This window comes from Pelodiscus sinensis, chromosome 2 (genome assembly GCF_049634645.1).
Source record: "Pelodiscus sinensis isolate JC-2024 chromosome 2, ASM4963464v1, whole genome shotgun sequence".
Lineage (NCBI taxonomy): Eukaryota > Metazoa > Chordata > Testudines > Trionychidae > Pelodiscus > Pelodiscus sinensis.
The window spans coordinates 15557200-15574051 of NC_134712.1; the positions used below are offsets into that span (position 1 = coordinate 15557200).

The window sequence follows — 16852 nt, forward strand, 5'->3', positions numbered from 1 at the left end:
TGATGGGACTAAAGCTATAATTATAGCTCAATGTAGTTAAGCATCATTATAGTTTTATATATTACAGGTTTTCATAGATTTAGGGTCAGATTCTCAGCTGCCATAAATCAGCATAGCTCTAGTAATGTAAAGGTAACTATGTTGATTTACCATGGACAAAAATCTGGGGTGAAATCCTGATCCTTTTAAAATAAATGGGAGTTTTGCCACTGATTTCAGTAGACTCAGGAATTCACTCTTGGTCTTTATATTTTATACATGCTTTACTGCCATCCTTTGTGTCAGCCTTGATTCTTCACAGCCTTGTACCTTGTCTCTTCATTTTAGTACTAAAAGGAAACTGTAATGTGTCCTTAATTCCAGCCATCATTGCCAGTCCTGAATTAGTAGGTGACAGTGAATCTTGCTTGTCATTGTGATGTGTTTTGCATGCATGGTAATTTGTTATTCATTGTAAATGTATCCAAAAAGATGTATTTTTAAAAATAGGAATGCACATAACATTAAAACTTCAAAGAGTACGTTAATAAATGTGCTTAAAAATCTGCTGTTCCCACCTATGCCTAAGTGAGGAAGATATACTGGCAACAGGAAGTTCACTAAGATTTCCCAATAGCCCAAAAAGTGAATTTAATCTTTTCATTCAGATTTCTTTGACAGCCTTCAGAGCCAGCAGTAATGAAGTCAGACAATGACGTAGGAAGTTAAATTACTGGGCATAAGAAAGGATATTGCCCAAGGTAAAATAAATGGAATATTCCATATATAGGTCATGAATGTCATTTGATTCCATATTTTAGAGGTGACCTAACATAGCTCCTTTAGGATAAACATAATTATCATGTACTCATGGAAAAAGTAGAATTCAATGTCCAGTGTGTTTACTCATAAAAACATACTTTGCACTTTTACAGATATTTACATCTTCAGGTATTTTGCCACCATTAATATCCCTATGCATTAAGTCCATGTAATCTTTATTTTTCAGATGTGTAAACAGAGCAGTTGAGAGCTTAGTCATTCATTATTGATGCCTAAAATTTGAACTCAAGTGACTTGCCCAAAGTTATCCATAGAATTAATTTCAGAGCTGGGATTAGAATTTAGAAGTTCCTGGATTCCAGAATCAAACATTGGGCAACACTATATTCTTCTAGTATATGTAATTCCTTTAAAAAAAATTCAGGTAGGAACACTGCAGTCACTAACAATATAGATGCAGGCTCCCAATCATATTAAAAGGTAAGATAGTTGTATATGGGAGAAAAGACGGTGGTTTTCCATTTTGTAGTTATTCTGGTCAATAAAGATACCAATTTGAGATAGCATTCACCTTATATCATTGGCATATCCTAGATCTTTTGCTCTCCGAGATCTCTGCTTCTTCATACTCTCAACTCTATTGTTTGTTCTTCTACTAAATTAGCCATAAATCTGCCAGATTTGTGACACCAAAAGTAGCTGTCTTGAGTTGGGTGGACTGCACCTGCAACCTGATGGTGTCTCCACTGAAGCATGGCAAATAAAGAAGCCAACAATACCTGTAAAGCATTAGAGCTGTTGACTGGAAGGAGTGTTTTCCCCTAATGCTCAGTTGAACTGCGGACTGGTGCTCTGAGGTGATACAGAGAGGTCTTTTTCTTGATGATTAGCTCATGTGTCCTGCCCAGGGTATATCTGATCACCAGATCTGGGGTTGAGAAGTATTCCCACCCGCCCCAAGAAATTGGCAGTGGCCTTGGGAATTTTCTCCTTCCCCTGTGGCATTGGGCATGGTTTGCTTTTTGAGATCAGCTGGCCTTGTCACTCTTAATCAATTTCTTGCCACTGCACAGGTCCAAAGCATTGGTGACACCTTCACAGAATTGTAACCCACACACCTAGGCTATGTCTACACTCGCGGCTTCTTGCTCAAGTAATATGCAAATAAGGCTAAGTGTGGAATATCACTGAGCCTCATTTGCATACCTAATGAGCCGCCTTTTTTTCAGAAGAGGCTCTTGTGCAAGAAGGAGCATCTACACTGCCCCTTCTTGCACAAGAAAAACCCTCTTGCGCAACGCCGTTACACATATTACTTTTCAGGAAGAACGGCGTTGCGCAAGAGGGTTTTTCTTGCACAAGAAGGGGCAGTGTAGATGCTCCTTCTTGCACAAGAGCTTCTTCTGAAAAAAATGGTGGCTCATTAGATATGCAAATGAGGCTCCGCGATATTCCACGCTTAGCCTCATTTGCATATTACTTGTGCAAGAAGCCGCGAGTGTAGACATAGCCCTAGTGTGGTTACTGAGCAATGCAAGTGGTACCGAGACCACAGCAACAGTTAAGACTACAGCATGGGCTGGGAGCCAGCTGGCTTCTAGCTCAGAGGGCAGAGGTTCCTATACTCTGCTTCAGAGGTCCCAGCCTGGTGGTGGTTACAGATTCACAGAACTGGAAGGCACAATGAGAGATAACCTGGTCCAGTTTTCTCTCCTGCTTGCTCCTTGTGGCATACAGATTAATCTCCTGGAGACTGAAATGTCTTAGTCTAAATAAAGTCTTCAGACTTAAGATAGGGGCACCTGGGTAAAAATTAATGGCATGTGACATAAAAGAGGGTAAGACTAGATAATCTTGTGGTCCTTTCTGTCTGTAAACTCTTTAAATCCATGTGCCATATTGCATGTGTAAGGAATATCACCTGAGGGAAATGAGGCCAGTGACTAAAATCCTTGACACATGAATCATGGCAGCCATAGCTGTCTGCTCCATGGTTGCTCAGTGGGGGAAAAAATCATGATTTCTCAGTGCCCACCAGCAGACCCCACCAATTAGCTCCTACCCCTCCCTCCCAGCACATCCCACCCACCGTGGATCCGCTGTTCAGCAATGAGCAGGAGGTGCTAGAGGGAGGGGGTGGAGCGAGGGTGGAACACACTCAGGGTATGTCTACACTACCCTCCTAGTTCGAACTAGGAGGGTAATGTAGGCATACCGCACTTGCAAATGAAGCCCGGGATTTGAATTTCCCGGGCTTCATTTGCATAAGCGGGGCGCCGCCATTTTTAAAACCCCACTCGTTCGAACCCCGTGCAGCGCGGCTACACGGGGCACGAACTAGGTAGTTAGAACTAGGCTTCCTAGTTCGAACTACCATTACTCCTCATTCCACGAGGAGTAATGGTAGTTCGAACTAGGAAGCCTAGTTCGAACTACCTAGTTCGTGCCCCATGTAGCCGCGCTGCACGGGGTTCGAACGAGCGGGGTTTTAAAAATGGCGGCACCCCGCTTATGCAAATGAAGCCCAGGAAATTCAAATCCCGGGCTTCATTAGCAAGTGCGGTATGCATACATTACCCCGCTAGTTCGAACTAGCGGGGTAGTGTAGACATACCCCTAGAAAGACAAAGGAGTACTGACCTGTGTTGCACTAGGGAGCTGTGGTCCAAGCATAGAAATATGACCAATATGACCCTCTAGGGTCGAAATAAGATGTGAGAAGCAGGATCAGATGTAGGTGACCTGACGGCAAGGCTGAGAAATTAAATCTCAATGCCATGGCAAGGGAGAAACAAGTGAGAGGCTCAAAGCAAGCAGTGACAGGATCAGACTGACAGGCAAGGAACGGTCATTTTGGATGAGCTGAAGGAAGTAATATGAGAGTAGGGGAGGCCACCCAGGAGGTTCCAGTAAACAATGCTGCACCCATATGAATTCAAGTTAAATCCACCCTGAAAACAGCATACCAGTGGTATCAGAATTACAGTGATATAGAGCTCTGGTTCCCCACCGCTGCTTGAGAGATTTACAAAGATAATTTCCTTTAACTCTGCTAACAGTTACACATATCAGTTCCCCATGTATTGATGCACAACTGTAAAAGTCACAGTGTCATTTTTTTTCTGTGAGCAAGATGAAGAATGCAACACTGCTGACTTTTTTTCTGCGTGCAACATACAAATGGGTAGGCAATATGGCAGAGCTTTAATTATATCGTCTTGTTATTAATCACTATAAGAAATGTGGGCACACTGGATAGACAGAACATGGATCTTACAAAGCAAGATGGCTAAAAACAAGTATATAAATATATTCATTAGTATCCTGCCTATGATATCCCAGCGAGCCTCGTGGCATGCAGCTGGCTGCCTGGGGTCTACATAGCAGAGTCAAATGCATCCTCAGGAACTCATGATCTAATTATTCTTATCTCTAGCTAATGAGCTCTGACGGGAACAATTTTTTTAAAAAAAATCTGCTAAAACCTCCTTTTTTGCTGAATCTGTATGTTAATTCTGTCCTCTTTTTTTAATTATTCCATTTTAAGTTAGAATTCAACTACTATATGATTGTGGGCCAAATTCTCTGCTCCTACTGGGTAAAAGGAAAGCTGTCGAGACGCTAATTACAACTCCCTAATTCTCTGCCTGACCCCGGACCCGGACCCGGACCCGGACCCCTATGACCTGCTCTGACTTGTGCCAGCAGAAAATGGTCCTCAGAAGGCCATCTGCCAGCTGGGAATGGCATTCCAGCTACACCATTCCCTTCCCCCACCACCAGGGAGAGAGATGGAGTCAGTTTTTCCATGAAGGGGAATTGCCCTGATGGAATCTGCATGCAGTCTTCATCCCCACCGAATACAGGGGCTGGAATAGGGTAGGAGATCTTTCCCAGTGAGTCAGACTTCTGTTCTGTTACAGCAGGTTAGCCCCAAAAGGGTTGCCCACATCTAAACGAGAGAAGGATTCAGCTCTCACTAATGTGCCAATATCAGGGGCTTTGTCTTATATAGGCAACTATTACTATCCCTCCTCTTCCCCCAAAATAGAAAGTGTCCCGATTGTTCACACTTGCTATCTGGTCAACCTAGCTCTCACCTACAGCATTTGCAGTCTGTATCACATCACCTGGGGCCAGAACTAATGCATCTGAGGGTGCTGAGGGCGGTTGGCTGATGTGATTACAGAGCTATTGGCCATTATCTTTGAAAACTCATGGAGATCGGAGGAGGACCCGGATAATTGGAAAAAGGCAAATGTAGTGCCCATCTTTAATAAAGGGAAGAAGGACAATCCAGGGAACTACAGACCAGTCAGCCTCACCTCAGTCCCTGGGAAAATCATGGAGGGGCTCCTCAAGGAATCCATTTTGGAGCACTTGGAAGAGAGGAAAGTGATCAGGAACCGTCAGCGTGGATTCACCAAGGGCAAGTCATGCCTGACCTACCTGATTACCTTCTATGCCAAGGTAACTGGCTCTATGGATATGGGGAAGGCGGTGGATGTAATATACCTTGACTTCAGCAAAGTTTTTGATACAGTGAGCCACGTTATTCTTGCCAGCAAGTTAAGGAAGTGTGGATTGGATACGTGGACTGTAAGGTGGATAGAAAGCTGGCTAGATTGTTGAGCTCAATGGGTAGTGATCAATGGCTCAATGTATGGTTGGTGGTTGGTTGGTGTCAAGTAGAGTGCTCCAAGGATTGGTTCTGGGGCCAGTTTTGTACATCTTTATTAATAACCTGGATGAGGAAATGAATCGCACCCTCAGCAAGTTTGCAGATGACATTGAGGTAGGGGGAGAGGTAGATACTCTGGAGGGCAGGGATAGGGTCTAGAGTGACCAAGAGAAATTGGAGGATTGGGCTAAAAGAAATCTGATGAGGTTCAACAGGAAGTGCAGAGACCTGCACTTGGGATAGAAGATTCCCAACACTGTTACAGGCTGGGGATTGATTGGCTAAGCAGCTATTTGGCAGGAAAAGATCTTGGGATTATAATGCCCGAAAAGCTGGATATGAGTCAACAGTGTGCCCTTGCAGCCAAGAAGCCTAATGGCATATTAAGGTGCATTAGGAAGAGCATTTCCAGCAGATCTAAAGAAGTTGTTATTCTCCTTTATTCGGCACTGGTAAGACCACATCTAGAGTACTGTGTCCAGTCCTGGGGTCCCCCATTACAGAAAGGATGTGGGTGCACTGGAGAAGGTCTAGTGGAGAGCAACAAAAATGATTAGGAGCCTGGAGCACATGACTTATGAGGAATGGCTGACGGATTTGGGCTTATTTAGTCCACAGAAGAGAAGAGTGAGGAGGGATTTGATAGCAGCCTTTAACTACCTGAAGGGGGGTTGCAAAGAGGATGGAGAGAGGCTGTTCTCAGTACAGGAGTGACAAATGAAAGAACAAGGGGCAACAGATTCAAGTTACAGTAGGGCAGATCTAGGTTGGATATTACAAAAAACTAATTTATTGGGAGAGTGGTGAAGCACTGGAATGGGTTACCTAGGGAGGTGGTTGAATCTCCATCCCTAGAGATTTTTAAGTTCTGGCTTGACAAAGCCCTAGCTGGGATGATTTAGTTGGGGTTGGTCCTGCTGTGGACAGGGGGTTGGACTCAATGTCCTCCTGAGGTCTTTTCCAACCCTATGGGTACATCTAGACTACAAGCCTCTTTCAAAAGAGAGTGTCTAGACTACAGCCAGTACTTTTGAAAAAGTGAGTCGCTTTTTTGAAAGAGAACACCCAGGCAGTCTGAACGCTCTCTTTTGAAAAAGCACAGTTCGCATTCAATAACGCCTTTTTTCGAAAAAGCACTTTCAAGAAAAGGCTTTATTCCTTATAAAATTAGGTTTTCTATGATCGAAAAAACTACCGCATTCTTTCAATTCAGTTTTGAAAGAATGCAGCGGCAGTCTAGACACAGGGGAAATTTTTTTTTTAAAAAAGGCCACTTTTTTTTTAAAAAAAACCCATAGTCTAGACACACCCTATGATTCACTGTGAGAGACTATACAAATACCTGTAATTATACTATTGAAGGAGTAAGTATCAAAGCTTTCTGGGATAGCATTTGCATTTGTGTGCAAGGTGCATGAATGCAAAGAATTGACAAGCCTAGTGTTTTCTGGGAGGAAGAAACATACTACTCTATATCCTAATATTAATTGTAAAGGTTGGTTTTCAGTTCAGGTCAGTTGCTTGATTAAATGTACTGATCAGGAGCGACCCATGGATGTAGGCAACCTCAGCAGTTGCCTAGGGCACCGCATTTAACGCCAATGATGACGCCATACCATTGATGGCTATGGAGGCGGGGGCGCCAATCGCGCATTCTGCCTAGGGCGCAAGTTGCCAGCAGCTCTCCTCGAGACGCTCCTGGTACTGATGGACTAGTTAGCTGTCTGCAGAAATCCTCTTGCCATTTTGAAGTCCAGCATATACACTTAATATCCCCAAACTCCTATTGTTTCAATCTGAGGAGCTAAGTAACTTGCCTTTTTTACCCTGTTATTTGTAACAGGGCAGTAAGTTCCATTTAACATCTGGTAACATACCTTTCACATATTACTGCATGTATTTGTGCTGCGTATGCACACATGACTGCTCTCATCATAGGTTTTTTCTAATATTTGCAAGTTTCAAAGCCCGTTATGCTGTTCACTGCTCTGCACAGTCCTTTCATTACAGAAACAGCTGCTAGCACAGTGCTAGCTATGGGTTTGTCAGAGTTTCCATTATAAACCCCTATTTTCAAGGACTTGCTGCAACTTAGCAATAAAAATTCACTCCAAACTCAGACTTGGCATAAATGGTCTCTAATGGGAGAATGAATAGTTAAACAAAAGAAATTCACTATCGCTCTGGAGACGGTTTCTTCCAAGTTTATATTACTCGGGGGAATTCTGTGCCAAAATATTATACATTCTGTGCCAAAATAATTCTGTGCACAGTATTTTAAAATTCTACATATCTTATTTGTCAAAGTAATGCAACATAATCACACAAGTTTCAATTATTTTGGTAATTTATTTAAATTAAAATACAGTGGATGGGGAGTATTGGAGGAAATCCCCAGCCCCCTCCCCCCCGCTAAATATTAATCTAGATAGGTTTGACCTTATTAATCAATAAATATATGCAGTCATGTGCTCAGCATTACATCATAGAGAACTGAAGAGCAAGTGAAGGAGAGCTCAGGAATCAAACTCATATTTTATATTGGCTACTGATCCTCTCCAGAAAGGTCAGTACCAAATAGTTCATGTAGCACATTTTGATAGCAATTTTTTTCAGTCAAAAAATTTAGACCAGTTATATAGCCACTAAAATACCACAACCATGTATGATACCATACTGTCCTCTATACCATCCTGGCAATGTAAAGGAGCCTTAAAACTTTCACCCCTTTTATGTACTTCTGGGGAATTCACAAAGACAATAGAAAAAATGTACTAAGCAGGCAGGCTGCTACATTCTGCTCTGCCCCACGTCTACATTCACAGAAATACCTCAAAGCCCTGCCTCTCCATGCTGAGCGTGCCACAATAGCAAGCAAGAGGAGCAGAGGGTCTTTTTCTCACTCACATATGACTGCCCAGTCCCTGAACTCCCACACACATATCTACCTGCTGCTCCAGGTGCCCAAACCAACCAGCCTGCTCTGCTGGGGAGGAGGCACATGACTGCTCTTGCAGACTTCTCTTTGCTTCTCCACTAGAAATCATTTTGCTATGAAGAAGCAAAAAAATCTGTGAAGGACATAAATTCTACACGTGCACAGTGATGCAGAATTCCCCCAGGAGAATTACATATTTTTTATTTTTGATGCATATAATACCCTTTGCCCACAAATAACTATTTAAAATAACAAAGTCACAGCCTTCAAAGTTTTATTTCTTTTTTTAAAGCAAGCATGGCAAGGTGATTTCAGTTCGAAAAGCAGCTACTGCACAAAACACTACCAAATGTAGGAAGAATTTTAAAGGCAGACTTTCATAGGTAGGGCTGATCCTTTTAAGGTGTTGTGCCTAGTTATCTAGCACAGGTGAGGCTGAACAGGGCAGCTGAGTCAGGTGACCTAGATCAATAGCAGCCTTGGGTTGGGCCTTCCTATAAGAGGGCATCTGATGCAGTAGGGAGAAGAAAGGGAGAGGCTTCCAGGAAGGTGCTTCTAGTGGGAATTCAGGCAATTGTACTTACAGGCTAAAAGTGCTGATTCTGTAGAACCTTAAAGACATGAGTTATCCCATTGACTTCAGTGAAGTTACTCATACATGTAGAGCTCAGGATGACTATGTCTACACTCGCGGCTTCTTGTGCTAGAAATATGCAAATGAGGCTAAGCGTGGCATATCGCTGAGCCTCATTTGCATCCCTAATGAGCCGCCATTTTTGCAGAAGAGGCTCTTGCACCAGAAGGAGCTGTCTACACTGCTGAAAATAATTGGTGTAATGGCATTGCGCAAGAGGGGTTTTCTTGCACAAGAAGGGGCAGTGTAGACAGCTCCTTCTGGCGCAAGAGCCTCTTCTGCAAAAATGGCGGCTCATTAGGGATGCAAATGAGCCGTGAGTGTACACATAGCCGACGTGTGTCAGTGTGAGCTGGATCAGGGCCTAAGTGATATTGCACTCATAGATGAGGAAGCAGTCCCACTGCAATGCCTGTAGCAAGGGGAACAAACAGCCTGCATTGGGCCCTGGACAAGATCTGTGGGAGGGCTGGTTTTGTGCCCCTAGAACTCAGCCAGAAGAGGTGGGGTTGGGGCCAGCTAGTGTTCCGTGCCACCCAGAGCATGATGCTCCCCTTGGCCCAGAGCTGGCCCTACCATGAGGCGAACTGAGGCGGCCGCCTCAGGTGCCAGACTATGGAGGGGCACCACTAGGACCCAGAGTGTAGAAAATTGTGTCTGCTGCTGGTGCATATGTATTCTCTCTGCTCTGAAAGTTAAGTGTTGGTTAACATTTCTGAACAAGGCATTTTAAGTTGTTAGTTCTCCTTTATTGGCATAGGTAGCGGAGCAGCACCATGAGAGGAGTAGAACAGGAAGAAGGCAGAATTGAGACCTTTCAAAGTTTTGGGCCAAGTGAGGGGACATGGGGGCGTCATTTGAGCTCCCCACCTCAGGTGCCAAAATGTTGTGGGCCAGCCCTGCCTTGGCCTTAGAGCAGGGGTGGGCAAGTTACAGCCTGAAGGCCAAATTCGGCCTGACAAGCCATTTGATCTGGGCCGTGGCCCACCCTGCTGCTCCCCTGCCCCCAGGCCAATGGAGACCCAGAGACGGGGAAGTGTGCAAAGTCATTCGCTGTTCTAAGCAGCTGGCAGCTCCCTCCCCCTGCAAGGGGAACACAGTGCGTAGAGGAAGGTGCCAGCCATTTTGGAGAGCGAATGACTTCACGCATTCCCCTGCCACCCGCTCCTCACTGGCCTGGGGTTACAGGGAGCATGAGAAGTTTCTTTCCCTTTGCCAGGAGTGTGCTGCACCTAGAGGGAACCGCCCCTTCCACCTGAAGCCCCACTTTTTTGGGGGTGGTGGAGCGGTTCTGTGACCACTACTAGAATTCTTGACGTGGCCCCCCTGCAAAAAATTATTGCCCACCCCTGCCTTAGAGCCACCTGGAAAATGCTGAGCTGTGCTCCCACAAACATTGAAAGGGCCTTGGGCTCTGACTGCTGCTGCAGTAGCAGTGGTGGCAGTTGGGAGCCCCACATCCCTTTGAAACACCAGGCTCCAGGGCAACTGCCTTGTTTGCTGCCCCTCCTCCCAGTCAGCGGGCTGGTTGGTAGGCACTTGCCTTATGCTGCAATCCTGTGAGATTTCACTGGTTAAGCAGAGTGGTTCCATACTAGGTTGGGAAAACTCTAAAGAAAACCCAAGGGCTGAAGGAAGTGATGATGTGATTCACTAAGCGGCATCCTTTCCTCTGAGTCAGTCCTAAACAAAAGCCCGCGCATAGTGTTAGGAGAACTGCACCTTTGGACTTGCTGTCATTCAGAGGAGGTGGAAATCAAACATCCTGTCCACTCCGGTCACAAAAAAAACCCCACAGCATTTCTTGTGGGAGTAGAGGTTTCTTAGCCCCAGAGCTCTGGCCAATGTCCAACTTATGCAACTACATTCTGTATACCTAAATTCCCACCTTAGTCTCCTATTACATGAGGTGGGGGGGGGGGTTGCCCAGGGGCCTAATGTGTCTCCCTGCTTGCCTGGATCCTCTATGTGAAGTTTTAAACTGCCCAGCCACCCTCTCACGCTTTGCTATGTGGCACATTCACCCAAGAACGTCAGGATCACATTTAGAACAGGATTTGGGAACTTGAGTAGTAGGAAAAACTACGTCCAGCTTACCTTTTAATTAAGACCTTATTTATCCCCTTTGATAACTTTCTTCTTCTGGTACATAAAGTAGTTGTCACCAGAGAAGAGTCTGAAGTGACCTTTCTCAGTGCTCCATTAATAACAGACTCTAATGGCTCAGAATGTCCCAAATGAGAAAAAGACACCTTTGCTTTTCTCCCAAGAATTTACTTCTAGGTTGTTTATTTCATAGCACATACGGTTTGGCTTTATTCTACCACAGCAGACATGCTTTGAATGTCTCAGAGGGCTAGTCGTATTAGTCTATAACTTGAAAAATAACGAGTAGTCCTGAGGCACCTGAGAGACTAAAAAATATATATATAGTATCGTGAGCTTTCATCGGCAAAACCTACTTCTTCAGATGAGATGATCTTGAGTTCGATGGTTTGATTGTTTTAGCTCTCCCATGCTGCTTTTCTTTCTGTAATGATGAATTACCATTAAAATTCTGACAAAATTCTGAGCCAAGATACCCACAAAGGGAAGGTATCATGACTGGAACTCCTTATTGTTACTAGGGTCCTGTTTTGAGCCACTGTAGCATTAGTCCCTTCTGCCAGATTGTCCTATAAAACATGATATTGACAGACAGTAGAAAATTCCTACTGAAGTCCTCTGAGATGGCCAAGATTTTAAAATCTTGCCTTTGCTTTCAGACAAGTACACTCTATACAGAGTGCTCAGTAGCATTGCCATTGATTACAATGTTCATGCTTGTGTAATACCAGCTGATGTCAGATTTCTGCACTGTTTCATTCTGAAAGTTCCAATGTGTCCATTTGCATTTTCCACAAGTAAAAAGTTCTCTGAAAACATCCACTCAACATGCAGCAGCAGTCAAAGAAGATAATAGAACCATTAGGAAAGGGATAGATAATAAAACAATACTTATAATGCCACGATATAAATTCATGCCACATCCACGCCTAGAATATTGCCTGCAATGTTGTTTGCCCCCTCCTCCCCCCAAAAAGTACTAGAATAGGGAAAGTTGCAGAGAAGGACAATGAAAATGTTGGGTTATAGAAAAAACGACACACTGTTCAGTTTAGAAAAGAGATTATTAAAAGGGAGAATATGATAGAGGTCTGTAAAATGATGCTGTTGTGAGGAAAATGAATAGGGAAGTGTTATTTACCTTTTCACATAACACAAGAAATAGAGGATGAAAATAGACTTATAGACTTTAAGGTCAAAAAGGACCATTATGATCATCTAATCTGGTCTCCTGCACATTACAGGCCACAGAATCTCACCCACCCACTTCTGTAAAATATCCCTAACCTCTGTGTACATTACTGAAACCCTCAAATCATGGTTAAAAGACTTTGTTACACAATATTCACCATTTATACTAGTTTAAACCTTCAGGTGACTTGTGCCCCATGCTGCAGAAACAAACAAACAAAAAAAAGCACCAAAGGTGGGGGGGGGGGCTCTCTGCCAATCTGACCCAGGGGAAAATTCCTTCCCAATCCCCAAAATGGAAATTAGTTAGATCCTGAGCATGTGGGCAAGACCCACCAGGCAGATACATTGGAAAGAATTTGCTGTAAGTAATTCAAAGCCCACCCCATAATAGGCAGCAGGTTTAAAATAAACATAAGGAAGTACGTCTTGTACTACTTGTTCACACAACACTCAGTCTACCTGTGGAGCTCAATGCCATGAGAGGTTATGAAGACTGAAAGTATAACTGGATTCGAAAAAGAGTTAAATAAGTTTATGGAGAATAGGTCCATCAACGGCTAAGCCAAGGCAATCAGAGATGAAACTTCATGTTCTGGTGTCCCTGAAACTCCAGGCTATGTCTACACTCACAGCTTCTTGCATGAGAAATATGCAAATGATGCTAAGCGTGGAATATCACCCAGCCTTATTTGCATACCTAATGAGCTGCCATTTTTGCAGAAGAGGCTCTTGCACCAGAAGGAGCTGTCTACACTGCCCCTTCTTGCACAAGAAAAACACTCTTGCGCAATACCGCTATGCTGATTATTTTCAGGAATAATGACATTGCGCAAGAGGGTTTTTCTTGCACAAGAAGGGGCAGTGTAGACAGCTCCTTCTGGCGCAAGAGCCTCTTCTGCAAAAATGGCAGCTCATTAGGTATGCAAATAAGGATGGGCGATAGTCCATGCTTAGCCTCATTTGCATATTTCTCGCACAAGAAGCCGCGAGTGTAGACATAGCCCGATTCCAGAAACTGGGACCATAGTGAGGAATGGATCACTGGAATTTACCCTGTTCTGTTCATTCCCTCTGAAGCATCTAGCGCTGGTCGCTATCAGAAGACGGACCATTCTCTGACCCAGTATGCCATTCTTACATTATATTTATTTATAGCTTGCCTTTTTTCAAACATTTCTTTCACAGGTGTTTAAAAGTGCTCAGATAGAATGTATTTCAAGTGAATACCCTCTGGTGTAAATCTATGTACCTTAAGACACCATTTGATACTTCCAAGCACAATTAGAATATGTGAATATTATGCCATCTATCATACTGATAACAGGCAAAAAATGTTCCTTCCCACTGTAAATAGAGCTGCTAATATGTTTCTTCTTCCAATGTGAGATACTAAACATTTCCATCTGGGATCCAACCCAGCTGCGGAGCAAGAGCAGCAGCATCCAAAGTAGCAGTCACAGCAGACTTTGATGTCAAAGTTCAGTTCCCAATGCTATCCTTCCTGTTGTTTATATGTGATCAGGGAAGTAAAGAATTTGGAAAAATAGTCAGATACATCAGGGTAAGGCATTATAATCACCTGAACATCCCTCTGGTGCAGGGATAGGGAACCTCAGGGCCAGATGCAGGACCTGGCTTCCCTGGATCTAGCCCCTAAGGCTCATAGCCCACCCCACCCCACCCCACCCTCCACCCCCACTATTAGGGAGCCCACACTGGTGCTCCAGTCCCCCTGCTACTTTACCATGGGGCTGGAACACACAAAATCTACTAGGTTGCCCCCCCCCCCCCAGGCTCTGGTGTGTGAGGGGAACGTGGGGAGTATTTCTGTTTCTCAGTCAGGGGCCATGTCAGTGAGAGTTTTGTTTTGCTTTTGCTTTTTTTTTTTTTTTTTTTTTTTTTTTTTTTTTTTTTTGCTTTTTTCTGACTTGTGTGTGGCCCTGACTGATTTTTCTGTGGGTGGGTGGCTCCTCACCCAAGAACGGTTCCTCACCCCTGCTCTGGTGGATAAGCATTAGTGCTGAATTAACATTTTTTATTTTGCCTCAAGTATAAATGTGTGACCTTGTAAGCAACTTGCATGTGAGCAACTGATAAAGCAGAACACCAACAAATTAAGGCAGAAAATTACAAACACACAGGTTCCCAGAATGTGGCCCCTGGACCACTTGTTTGATCTACCAGAGTATGTCTGCACTACAGAGGAAAATTGAAGCTGCCACTCTCAATCTTCTAGGGTTCGAATTAGTGGTCTAGTTAGAATCTAATTTGAAGTGAGAGGGACATTCCAGCCAATGCTGGTAACCCTGCTTTCACGAGGAGTAAGGGAAGTTGAAGGAAGAGTGTTCTTCCTTCGACTTCCTGCAGGTTACGTCTAGATTACATCCCTCTGTCAGCAAAGGGAGGTAAATGAGGCACTTAGAAAGTATGCAAATGAAGCGTGGGATATTTAAATCCCCACTTCATTTGCAATCACATAATGGCGCTCTTTCAAACAAGTGCCATTTCGAAAGTAAAACCGCAGTCTATACCTCGAAGTTTACAGGATCTTTTGAAGAAGCCTGCCATTTTCGAAAGAACCACGTCTAGACCATGGTTTTACTTTCAAAATGGCGCTTGTTCAAAAGAGCTCCATTACGTGATTATTCAAATGAAGCATGGGATATTTAAATCCCTGCTTCATTTGCACTTTCAAAGTGCCTCATTTACAGCCTTCTGCCGACAAAGGGATGTAATCTAGACTCAGCCGCAGTGTAGATGGCGCCAGAAGCCGAGTTTAGCTACTTTGACTTCAGCTATGCAATTAACGTAGCTGAAGTTGCGTATCTTAATTCGACTTTGTCCTGTAATGTAGACATACCCCCAGAGAGCTCGCTACTCAGATGGTGTGCTGGCTTTCTTCCTGGTTTCCAGTTGAATGAAACACAGCCAATGGAAGGGGAAGAGATGAACAAAACAGCAAAAAACGTTACTGCGGTTAACTTTTTCAGAAAAGGTCAATACACTTATTACAGTAAAGACAGTGTTAAAGAGAGGCACAAAATATTTTCTAAATATGACTTTTCCATGTAACATAAGTGGCCACAGGGATGTTATATAATCATGGGAGGTGCCCATGAGGCAATCTTAGTAGTAAGATGTGGTGCCTGTTATAGGAAAGTTTGAGAACATCTGCCAGAGTGCAAATAGATTTCCCTGTCCTATTAGCACAGTAAAATATAGCCTGTCAATTTCAGCAGATTTTTTTTCACAGATCCCACAAGCAAAAGAGAAAAATGTTAACTTCCATCTGTCCTACATACAGGTGTTTTTCATATTGCTCATGAGAGAATTGATTTACCCAGACCCTAGCAGAAGACAAACATAGGACAAAACATACAGTACCATATGCTCCCTCGGCTAATGTGCCACATGTCAAAGAAAAGCCATGCGAATTAACAGTGTTTGACATGTGCCAAATGTGACTAAGTGAGATTATGCCAATAATTAAACATGGATATATACTGCACCACAGTGTTTGAGAGATCCCCTGTGCTTACAATGAGAACTATTCCAGCGAAGGACTTGGGGTCCTTAACTAAAGCCCATTAAGGTCCATAGAAGGACTCACATTGATAGGCTTTGGATTAGCCTCTATTGGAGGTGGTGCTGGTTACACTGTCTAGTATTACATTTGCCTAAAACTTCCCATTATAAGATCCTTTTTTAAGTTGCTTAAGTCACTGTTCAGGGACACTGCACCTCTTCTATGGTCCCACAAGGACATGCAGCTTTGAGCTTTCATCTCTCAGCCATCACTTCTCTTGGCCAAAGACCCGCATCTCTCTCCCTCTTGACCAAGTTTTCGTGAGGCTGCACACTTCCTCGCCTACACTGTGTTATCCCCATCCTGCCTAAACAGGCCTGCATCTGCATGTTTCTGTCTTCTCAGAGGCTACAAACAGTTTGCAATTGCCCACGCTTATAAGCTGCCACACTGCTCTTTCTAAGCAAGCACATTTATTCTTAGGGTGCAAAGAAAGTATATCAAAAACAGTAACAGAACCTACTCACATGCTCATAAACTTATCAGAGGTTATTGATTCCTTCTATGGGGCCTTCATAGCCCAAAGTCCTTCAAACCATTCCCAGGAAGTACTGGGGCCCTCCTCGGACAGTAAGTCCAGCCCATGTGCTGTGTCAGAAAGAAGGCCCTGACTCAGTTTAAACTCAGGCTATTTATCCAAAAGCACTTTCTTTGTATGTTGGTCTCCGGAGAATCCAGTCTGAACTAGTATAGATGAGCCTCTCCAAGTGAGCCTGGTGTACTACCAGCTGAGTGAATTTGTCTAATCACTTGCCACTGTTTTTAGCTCCTGGACAAGTTGTGCTCATCCTCACCGAGGAAATTACATAGAGTCCTTGGCCCCCAATGACATGGCAACTTGACATAGTAAGATCACCAAGATGTGTCAGGAGATTGCCATATCTGTCACACAACTTTGTTGAACTTTTACAATTAGGCTCAAATTTCCTATGCTCGGTAACAGTCTCGTGT

At 43.7% G+C, this 16852-nt stretch overlaps 1 protein-coding gene and 1 long non-coding RNA gene across 3 annotated transcripts in view; one reads left to right on the forward strand and one right to left on the reverse strand.

The window, feature by feature from the left end:
- Positions 1–16852, forward strand: part of ASAP1 (ArfGAP with SH3 domain, ankyrin repeat and PH domain 1) — a 306096-nt gene that overhangs the window by 27341 nt on the left and 261903 nt on the right. The gene's annotated exons all lie outside the window — the stretch shown is intronic.
- LOC102461723 (uncharacterized) overlaps positions 1–16852 on the reverse strand; it is an 83649-nt gene that overhangs the window by 19894 nt on the left and 46903 nt on the right. Inside the window, exon 2 of the long non-coding RNA XR_012901214.1 lies at positions 11478–11545. This is a non-coding gene — a long non-coding RNA (uncharacterized LOC102461723). The remainder of the gene's footprint in view (positions 1–11477; positions 11546–16852) is intronic.